Source organism: Phyllostomus discolor, chromosome 5 (assembly GCF_004126475.2).
Source record: "Phyllostomus discolor isolate MPI-MPIP mPhyDis1 chromosome 5, mPhyDis1.pri.v3, whole genome shotgun sequence".
In the NCBI taxonomy this organism is placed as follows: domain Eukaryota; kingdom Metazoa; phylum Chordata; class Mammalia; order Chiroptera; family Phyllostomidae; genus Phyllostomus; species Phyllostomus discolor.
The window spans coordinates 94,636,449-94,644,659 of NC_040907.2; the positions used below are offsets into that span (position 1 = coordinate 94,636,449).

Here is an 8,211-nt window from a genome sequence, read left to right on the forward strand (position 1 = left end):
GTTCACTGACTTTCTTTTATTCTGAAAAGAATGTTTGGGAGAAATATCTAAGTGTGAATATCTAAATATCATCATTGGAAGGGCATAAAACAGACTTTTTCAGGCAAAGAAACAATACAATAAAAGAAATTAAAGTGACTGCTGTCAAAAAAAAAAAAGACTCTCCAAACTTAAAAGTTTTGTAAGAGTTTATTTCAGCCGAATTTTGAGGACATGCCCAGAAGCAATATCTCAGCAAATTGGGATTGTGCTCCAGAGAATGGCAGTTTTACAACTTATTTTATATATTAGAATTGAAGGAGGAGATATAAGGATGGTTACATGAAATCCCTTGGTAGTAGATTAAGGGGGTGGGAGAGAGCAAAGTGGGGAAATCTCTAGGATTGGATAAAAAGAAAAATGGAGAAACATACTTCTTTTATATTGGTGGATAAAGGATAGTTAATAACATTTACAGCCCATAGAGATGGTATTTGGGGAAGAAGATAACAATGAGGGACTCTGTGGTCTGTGCTCTGGTGCCTGCAGTTGTTCTGTCTTGGGGGCTTAAAAAAGAAAATTATTCTGACATTTTTTCAACAGTAGTGCTTTACTGATGAAAGGTTAGTTTCAATGGATACAAAATGTCTGCATAAAATAAGTTTTCAAAATACATTTCTATAGGTAAAGAGTATCTCTTAGTAAAAAAAATAATTATCTATTGGCAAAAATATTTATTTCAGTTTGGTCAACAAAAGTAAAAGGATGTAAAGGTTTAAGTCCACACACACCCCATAGCTATCATTAGGCCCCGAGAAGCAGTCTTCCTCACTCACATACACAGAGCATACATAGACCACTTGCAAATGCTCCATGCCCCCTTTTCATTAGCACCGTTAATAAATGCCAAAAGGACCCAAGTAATTGGCCTTAGAGGTCTTTCAAGTCATGGAACATTTTTCTTGGTAAAAACTTTGTGCAGTGTGCCTTAACCTAAAGCTTCGGATCATTCACAATTGTGTCATAGTGAAGGGGCCAAGTTAGCAAGTGCACTTGCTAACAAAAATCTTTTGACCTCATTTTATTTTTTGGCCAAAACTAAAAACCCTCTTCATCCTTGGATTAAGCATATTCTCCAGGGGGTAAGCATTTTTACCCCCTCACCCCATTACAGCAAAATGAAAACAGTGAACCAGCACCTGCTCCTTACAGGTTCCCCTTCATTTGTCGGTTTCTTTCTCAATTTCAGTAGAAATGCTGAAAAATAAAAGCAGGCCCTGGAGCACCAGCACCCTCAGAGGGTGAGACAGAGTGAAGGACCCTCAGAGTGATGGACAGAGACACGCCTGGAAGGGAGGGAAGGGCCAAGGTCACAAAGCACAGAAAACCCACCAGTTGTGGCACCTGCAACCAGGCTATGGTGCAGATTTGAAATGTCTTTTATTCTCATTGGATGCATGGAGAAATTTGCATCACAAATAATGAAGGAAATGGTGGTGGCTAAAAATAGGTGAGACTGTTCGCACATAAAAAAAAAAAAGAGCAGTGCAATTTGCCTCCCTTCAGAAAACCATTTAAAAAAGAAACAGTTAAAGAAAAGCCAAATCAGAAAAACCTGATTGGCACTTTGGGCTTCAGGGGGCTGAAACCTCAGGGCCTATGACAAGTCTGGGTTTGGCACCCACCCACCAAAGGACCCTGATTTCCACTGCTGAGGCAGATCTTCTGTACCTGCAGTTATAAAAATATATTAAAGTGCAGTAAAAATATACAAAGGTTAGTTTCTAAACACATCAACTGCTAATTTCCTTTTAAAAGGTATTTTTTAATTTGGGCAAAAATAGTTTATTGACTTTGTATTGGTAAGAATCTTAGTTGCACTGTGAAAACTGCAACTCTTGGATACTCTTTTTCCATGAAACAAGTACTAGTGGAAAACACCACAAAAAGTGGCTGTGGCAAGTTCTTTGCACAGTGGTTTAAAAAAGTGACCTAGTGTAAGAATCTAGAGACTACTAAAATTTATCCCTAAAGGCCTGTTTTTAAAACACTTTTTAAATATAAACATGTATCTCATTAGATAATTCTATTGTTTCATTTGTTAAAAAGATATATGTACAGATGAATGAAAGGTATTAAATTATAGCAGCAAAACTGTTTTTTGGTGTTGGTCTCAAACAGAAGTGAGGGTAGGAGGCAGGGAAACATTTCCACACAAGCTCTTGGGTGAGCAAATGGTTCTGTACCTTACTAAGTAGGGTGTTACAGAAATGGTTCTGTGTCACTAGGTCCATGTCTCTATACTATACCACTCAGGAACATTCTGGGTATGAATGTTCTGAAAAAAATCAAGAGTTCTCCTCCCACCAAGGCACATCATAATTACATTAGTCAAGATTAAAATGAAGGAAAGAATTCTAGAAGCAGCAAGAGATAAGGGGACAGTCACCTACAAAGGAGTTCCCATCAGACTGTCAGCTGATTTCTCAAAAGTGACCCTACAGGCAAGAAGGGGCTGGAAAGAAGTATTCCAAGTCATGACAGGCAAGGACCTACATCCAAGATTGCTCTATCCAACAAAGCTTTCATTTACAGTGGAAGGGCAGATAAAGAGGTTCCCAGATAAGGTCAAGTTAAAGGAGTTCATCATCACCCAGCCCTTATTATATGAAATGTTAAAAGGATTTATCTAAGAAAAAGAAGATAAAAAATATGAACTGTAAAAAGACAGCAAACTCACTATTATTAACAACCACACCTAAAACAAAAGCAAACTAAGCAAACAATTAGAACAGGAACAGAACCACAGAAGTGAAGATCACATGGAGGGTTAGCAACAGGGGAATGGAAGGAGGAGAGAAGGGGAAAAGGTACAGAGAATAAGTAGCATAGACGATAGGTAGAAAATAAACAAGGGGAGGGCAAGGATAGTATGGGAAATGCAGAAACTAAAGAATTTATGACACATGGACATGAACTAAAGGGGGGATGTGGGTGGGAGGCGGTGTGCAGAGTGGAGGGGAATAAAGGGTGGAAATGGGACAACTGTAATAGTATAATCAATAAAATATATTTTAAAAAGAAAAAAATAATAATAAAAAGAGTGCTCCTTCAGGACTAGAGGGTTAGGTCAGCCAAAACATATTAACATGCTGCCTGATCCCTGGAAATCCATTCTAACTAATGTTAGTGGTTACATACAGTGGAAGAAAGTGAAAAGGCAAAGTTCACTCACAAAATATAAAGTCTACCCTCTACAATGAATACGAATGTTAGAAGTGCTGCATACAAAAGAACACATCAAAAGTTTTTAAAAAATTAAATTTTCGAGTCACAGGCACTGTAAAGTGTGGATGGGCACCTCTCCAACAATTTCCTGAAAACACAGAAATAGATTATTCATCCAGAATATTTATCCAGACTTTTTCCAGAGTGTTATTCATCCAGAGTGTTTTCTCACAATGTGGTGCTCGCACCGCGGGGTTGCTGTTGCCACCCTGCATCTGCAGCTGTGCCTGCATTCTGGTGATCATCTCAATACAGTGGAGCTCAGCTTATTTTTCTAGAAAGATCTGTTTTTTGTTCATGTTCTCATTTTCCACTTTTCTGCCACCTCTCCTGAGCCTCTCAGAGCAGAAGTCCTGGGTCACATCCTGGAGGTCCTGCATGTGAGTGATGAGCATTGTCCTCAGCTTCAGAAATCATTGTGCTCTGGGTTCTCCACCTCCACCACACCCCCACACATAGAGGGGTCTCAACCTTCTTGCCTTTGGCTTCAATCAGCTGATTGGATCCAACCACATAGAAGGGGTTACTGCAACTTGAGAAGCCGAGCCTGCTTTTTAAAATCTTCGTCTTCATCTGACTCTGCATCAGGAAAGTGATAGATTTTGATGTTGTGTCCTTCAATTTCATCCAGAATCCTTTTCTTGAAGTGCTCTTGTTCCTTCAGAGTGAATGTGTGGGCTTTAGCAATGACAGGCACAATATTGACCTTGTTGTGTATTGCCTTCATGAACGCAACATCTAAGGGCTTCAGCCTGTGTCCAAAGGGCGAGATGGAGTAGAAGCAGCAGTGCACCCTATTGTCCACGATGTGCCAATGGCTAGGGCTGCTCTAGTCATGCAGGTACTGCTGGAGCTGCTGGTTGATGTACCAGATGATGGTCTTGAAGCAGTCCCTGCAGTTGATGGTGTCACCATAGCCAGGTATGCCTACCACTGTCAGGTGCAGCTTCACCCCTTGCTCTTCAGTCTCAACAGTTGAAGCCTCAATTTGGACTGTTCTTTTGATTTTCTTTGCAGCTCCAGGTATGATTCTTTCTGGGTAGAGAGCCATCAGGAATAAGCTATTTATGAAAGTAGATTTTCCTAGACCTGATTCACCAACCACCATTAGTGTGAACTCAATACTTTTTTTGAATGATTTTTGGTGAACTTGGTTGGGAAGATTTACAAATCCAACACAGCCAGGAGTTTCTGGATTTATAAACTGGGCTAGTTGTTGCTTAGACATTTTTAATCAAGTTCTATCAGTCACAGAGAAGACATAGAACAGGAGCCAACTGACCCCACCACAGACCCATCCAGTGCCCACTTTCTGCTCTACTCTGACATTTTAAGATATGTTATCCTGGATGTATAAGAGCAATGGACAGGGCTCACTTAAGGTAACATTAACCTTTGCTAAGTAAGCTGTAGGTCAGAATGTGACTGCCAACCATGACCTGCCCCGTTAGGAATTTGTAATCAGACCATCTTGTGTGGATATTTTGGTCACTGGCTTGTCAAGCCTACCATGAGGCCCCCGAGCCTGTTAGGTTCATTACATGGCCCCTTTTTCATTCACACGACTGAAATTTTAGAATCAGAATCACCTGGAGGACCCATTAAACCCCAGATTGCTATGGAAGCCAAGTTCCCAAGTGGTGCTGATATTTCTTGTCCAGGACCACATTCTGAGGACCACTGCTGTACAGATGGAATTACCAAGTAAAAGCCTTAGAGTTCATAATTTTTTGCAATCTTTTATATGCTGTTTCTCCCCTTGGAGATACCAGTGTATTAGGTACTTTATAGATGCCCCAGTGAAAGTTCAGTCTCACCCAACTCTGAAGACAAAGGAAAAGAATGTTGACAAACCAGAAGCATCCCCAGAGGAACAAGAATACATCAAGACTCTAGGAATGTGACCCCTTTTTCAACTGAAAATCTTTTGTACCCTGTTTCCCCACCCACAGCCCTGGTGTTGAAAGCTGCTGACCTGCAATGAAGTGGAATGGAATATGGTGACAGTCTGTGTATCTTCTGTAACTAGTTCAGCCAGTCTTCAAGGGCCCCAGGCTCCAAGATGGCCTGAGTTTTGATCCTTTCTTTTCTTTCTATTTTACATGCATTTATTTTTATTCTATTTATTCTATTTACATTATAAAATGGTTATACAACCTACAAAAAGGATAAAAGGCCAGAGCTAAGCTGCACAAAAGAAAACAGTACAGTAACTTACAAGAAGAGTTTTGATATCCTGTATAAGTCACAATGCCTGGCACACAATGTTTTTAAAGCTGTATATGAGTGTATTACCACAAGAGAATCTCCTGTCTTTGAAGTAATCACAGAGTTCCTACAAATGAGGCCTCCTTAGTTCAATATAGACTTTTCTTTTGACAACAGAAACAAGGAGATTTTGAACAGGTATGATATGGATTGCTTTTACTCAATAAAAGTGAGAACTTTTTTGGCATTTTCAACAGAGTTGTTTGAAATAAACTTTATCAATGCCAGAAATGCACCACACCTAGGCACTCTACTATCTACTCTTATAATATAAAAAACAGTCATATTTTAGGTCCAAAATCTGGAAGTTAGGCTTCCCATGTGGATTGACAGCATCACCCTGGCCTGCTTGCTCTTCTTTTCCTGAAGACTCGTGGCATCTTCCTTCTCCAGCACAATATCCTGCTCTAGTTCCTCCTGACCTTGGCCTTGGTGGTGGCTGCTGCTGACGACTCCTCTGCAGGACCAGAAAGCTCCTTCCTCTCCACAGCCCATCAGGCCCCTGTGGTTAAGCACTGGCTAACAGACTCACCAGGCTGACAGGGGCTCCTTGTAGCTCATGCTGCCCCAAGGGTTTGCAGCTGAGCAAGGTCCCAGGTCCCAGGAAGCACTACACCAACTTGTCTACCTAAAGACTCACCTGCATGCCCAAGTCCTCAGTGTTGGCTTTGAAGAGAGACAGGCTTAGGTTGAGATTCATCTAGGAGAGAATGACCTTAATCATCCCCCTCTTGTATAGGTCTAGGCTATAGTTGAAGGCATTCTCAGGCACCAGTACCCACTGCCTGGCTAGGAAAATAAGGTGACTGGTATTTGTGCTCAGGCTGGCCAAAGGCGATGTGTTTTCATAGCTCTGGTACAAGCAGTAAGGAATACCATGAAGCTCTCTACCCACTCCCCAGTGCCCAGGTGCAATATCCTGGTATGGTTTGTGTCTTTGTTTTGCCTTCTAGCTTTAATTGTCCCTTTTTTCTTCTAATTAAATTAGTCCTCGATTCCTTTTTGATGGATTTAGATGTTGGTGTCAGTTTGGTTTTTTAGCCTTCTTAAGACCTGTTAACATGTGGAACTTTTTGGCAACATCCTTAACCACACTGTATGTATGTATTTCCCCAGAGCCAAAGACCAGCCTATTTGTTTAGTTAATATATATTAAACACTTAGAACAATACCTGGTTCACAGCTTCTGCTGTACAAGTCAAAAGTCTGACCACTTGCTATTATTTATTCACAGTACCTAGCACAGAGCTGGGCTTAGTAGGAGCTAAGTAAATATTTTTTTAAGTGAATGAATACACACACTGTATAACTCATGGTCATAAGCCCCCTCCAAGGTTCTTGTAGCTCACCCATTGTCCTTGAAAACATGAGTAACAGAAGAAAATCCGGACCTCACCTGGCTGACTTGGGAAGATCCTCCAGGCAAAGCATGTCAATCCTAAACACATGCTCACTGTATACTGTTGGAACAAATATGTTCCTGTGAATACAGACAGAGAAGCAACTTTTTAAGAAAAGGTTATTCCTTTAGGATGTGCCTTAAGGCACAGGCTCAGGAAGTGGGTGGAGAATTGTGTTTGTGTTCTTCCCTGCAGTTGTGAGTAGTACTTCCAGTTTAAGCAGCCTGGAGAGGAGAGAAGTGTGAGAATTGATGGGAGGTCATTTTTTTAAGTATATTAAGCAAGTCATTTTTTAAAAAATATATTAAGCTGCCAGTAGAGTGACAACTTCAGTTATTTTCAGAAAGAAATGCAGAGGGAATTAGCATCACTACTGCATCTGCTCAGCTAGAAAGGTCTAAAAATTAGAGAAACCACCATCACTTGTAGGGAGGAGAAAAGAGAATTAAAAAACTGATAGCATGCAATACTACAGAAAAGGACAGCTATAGGTAATGTGACAGGGTGTAGCCAAGAGAGGGGCCCCAAATAGGAATTTGGAATGGGGCCCAGAACTCAAGGTTTTCAGGAAGTATTAAGATGTCCTCACCACCCACAACAGGTGTGGGTTGGGGAAAGGGACAAATGGAGCAGGGCCATTGAGAGCTGTTTTGTGCAGCCACAGCTTTGCAGCTAACCTCTTGTGTGGTCATTTAACATATCTATAGCCTTTGACTGGTTGCACAGATATGTTAAATAGCTGCGGCCATGCTCTGAGCCAGGGGAATGGAAGTAGCTTCCCCACCTAGATGTAACTGGGGGGCACGTCCCCTGAGTTACAGCGCAGTTACACAGCACCTGCATGGGAGCTCAGAGAAGATTGGCTTCATGACATTGGGCCAGGCCTGCCCAGACTCACGATGGCAGCCCAGTGAAGCTGGAAGGATATGAGTGCTGACAGGTGTAACTGACTATAGGAGGAATCGGAAATGGGGCTGCAGAGGAAGATTGGCACAGGGATTAAAAACTGACACATGGCAGCCATTGAGAAAAGAACCACGTGGTTTTGGCAGAGTGGAGACTCCCGCAACCACTGTGCCGAGAAAACCAAATGGCTGGGACACTGGAGAGAGAACCTCATGGCTTTGCCAGAGTGGGGACCCCCACAGCTTTAGAAGGGGAAACCACCACCTGGCTTTAGCAGAGATCCCTGTGACACATCTGATGGTGCTGGGAACAGAAGGAGGCCTACCAGCTGAGACAGATTACTGAGAAGAACCGGGGGCTGCCTGAGCCA

At 41.7% G+C, this 8,211-nt stretch overlaps 1 long non-coding RNA gene and 1 pseudogene across 1 annotated transcript; one reads left to right on the forward strand and one right to left on the reverse strand.

Moving 5' to 3' along the window:
- The first annotated feature begins 1,116 nt into the window (after window positions 1-1,116).
- Window positions 1,117-7,654, forward strand: LOC118500751. The gene is made up of 3 exons (XR_004903338.1): window positions 1,117-1,373; window positions 2,418-2,423; window positions 7,643-7,654. It is a non-coding gene; the product is annotated as an uncharacterized LOC118500751 (long non-coding RNA).
- Window positions 3,293-4,603, reverse strand: LOC114496986 (annotated as a pseudogene).
- Window positions 7,655-8,211: the final 557 nt, after the last annotated feature.